Below are 2605 nucleotides of genomic sequence, written 5' to 3' on the forward strand. Positions count from 1 at the left end.
CACCCACCCCCCCCCGCCTCCTGCATACTGCGAAACAGCTGATTGCGGCAGGAGGGCAGCGCAGGGAAGGAGGCGGAGGTGCTGCTCTGTGGGGCCTGCCGGCGGGCAGGAGGTGCTGGGGGGAGAGGGAGGTGCTGACAGGGGTGCTGCCAGTGGATGCTGAGCACCCATCATTTTTTCCTTGTGGTCACTGCAGCCCTGGAGCACCCATGGAGTCGGCACCTATGTCTGTATTGCCTTCAGAGCTGGATGGCTGGAGAGTGGCAGCTGCTGGGTGCGTGCCCAGCTTCGAAGGTAGCACCATTGCCAGCAGCAAGGTAGAAGTGAGAGTGGCATGGTATGGGGGAGTTGTCACTTTTGTGGGGGAGCAGGGCTGGCTTTATGGGTGGGCGCTGTGAGCGACTGCCCGGGATGCCGTGGTCATCCCCTCCCCCCCGCCCCGCACACACAGCCAGTCCCAGGCCTCGTTAACACTGAGCACTGGGCCCACCTGGGAGCTCCTACTGCATGCCAGACTCCAGCTGTTAGTCCTGGCCAGACTCGGGGGGACGGGACTTTCTCTTCCCCACCCCAGGATGCTCCTGGAGCTGGGTTAGACCCACCTCAGTTAACCTCTCCCAGTTGCAGGAAGCTCTGTGGCTGCTGGCTGGGAGCCCAGCTCTGAAGGCAGTGCCACTGCCAACAGCAGCGCAAAAATAAGGGTGGCAATATTGCGACCCCCCCACACACACACACAATAGCCTTGTGACCCCCGCACAGCCGCTTTTTGCATTGGGACCCCCACGGTTACTACACCATGAAATTTCAGATTTAAATATCTGAAACCAGGAAATTTAAGATTTTTTAAATTCTATGACCATGAAATTTACCAAAATGTACCGTGAATTTGGTAGGGCCCTATTTATGGCTTTAAATAACTCACAACCATCAGGCAGTGCACATCACTTTTATATGTAATGGTGTGCCAACCAATTACCCTTGTCCTCCCGCCCCCATGCCAGTTAGTTTGTGTTTAGGGGTTGTCTACAAGCCACAGTATGACTTAAAATTCAATTAGCTAAACTGGTACAAGGCTGTACAGACACTCAAATCAATATTTGATTTTGATTTTGTCAAAATGAAACATTTTATTTGACCTGAAAAAAATGTTTTCAGAATTTTGGTTTGTGGGAAATTAAAAAAAAAAGAAATTGTTTTCCTTCCATTCCAGAATGGAAGACATTTTGAAATCATGAAACTACCCCCAAAGTGAACATTCTGATTCCTGCACAACCCTAATTAATTATAAATCTTTTTCTATTGATTAGCTTAAATCAATCAAGAGCATGTTTTAGCTATAAAGAAATATGCCCCTCTTAAATTGAAATAAGATTGTTTATACAGGGGTCTGCAATGGTTTAAGTAAATCTGTTTAGAAACCTATTTAAATTAAATGGGTGCAACGTCTGTGTGCCAACAAGGCCTTGCATTTGTTACCACTTGTCTTTAAGTAGACTGTAAATGCTTTGAGGCAGGGACTGTCTCTTCCTTTCTGGTTGTACAGCACCAGTACAATGGAGCCTCACGCTGGACTGGGGCCTCTGGATACTACTATAATATAAATATAAATATAATAATAGATTCTGAAAATCTGCAATTAGAGATCTAGAATGATTTATATACTCAGAGGCATCCTTGATATTTGTTTTATGCCCCAGCAATTGTATACATTCATGGCCTGATTCATCTCCAGTCTATGCCACTGTAACTCCATTGGCTGAGGTGTTGAGCTGAAGAGTCCAAAATGACTTCAGAAGCCCTGTATTGTGAAATAAAATCACATGACAGCACCAAACCAATCATCTTTACCATGGTCAGACATGGAAAAACATTGAAAAATTTGGCTAACTGCAATAAAAATGATGAATCACAAAGTGTAAAACCTCAAAATTATAATTAAAATTTGTGTTGTGGTACCGGCTCCTAGGAATTCCAGTCATGGCCCAGGACTCCATTGTGCCAGCCGCTGTACAAACAGAATAAAAAGACAAAGATAGTCTGTTTTCCCTTTCTGCTCTGTTTTATGCCAATTTTCCTGTAATGCCTGGATCTCTTGCCCACCTCCACATCAGACCAATCCCCTAGCATAGCTATGACCAGAGGTTTCAATATCTTGAGACTTAACACATGTAATCCTCCTCATAAATCCCTTTATCATAACTACATTTTACAGTACGTTTCTCACATCAACATGCTGTTGTGTTTTATTTAAAGATAGAAAAGGAGGGTCTAAAATGGCAGAAAAGTATTCCTCCCCGCCCCACCATCATTTTATCTTAGGGCTTGTCTTCACTACCCGCCGGATCGGCAGGTAGCAATCGATCTATTGGGGATCGACTTATTGCGTCTAGTGAAGACGCGATAAAATCGATCCCCCATGGCTCTGCCATTGACTCCGGAAATCCACCGCGGCAAGAGGCAGAAGCGGAGTTGACGGCAGCGCGGCAGCGGTCGACTCGCCGCCGTCCTCACAGCCAGGTAAGTCGACCTAAAATACACAACTTCAGCTACGCTATTCACGTGGCTGAAGTTGTGTATCTTAGGTCGACCCCCCCCCCCCCCCCCC

The 2605-nt window shown here is 46.6% G+C and overlaps 1 long non-coding RNA gene across 1 annotated transcript in view; it reads left to right on the forward strand.

The window, feature by feature from the left end:
- Positions 1 to 222: 222 nt before the first annotated feature.
- LOC112119337 overlaps positions 223 to 2605 on the forward strand; it is a 31469-nt gene continuing 29086 nt past the window's right edge. Inside the window, exon 1 of the long non-coding RNA XR_002909109.1 lies at positions 223 to 317. This is a non-coding gene — a long non-coding RNA (uncharacterized LOC112119337). The remainder of the gene's footprint in view (positions 318 to 2605) is intronic.

The sequence above is a fragment of the Terrapene carolina genome, unplaced genomic scaffold (genome assembly GCF_002925995.2).
Source record: "Terrapene carolina triunguis isolate 2854851 unplaced genomic scaffold, T_m_triunguis-2.0 Scaffold139, whole genome shotgun sequence".
Lineage (NCBI taxonomy): Eukaryota > Metazoa > Chordata > Testudines > Emydidae > Terrapene > Terrapene triunguis.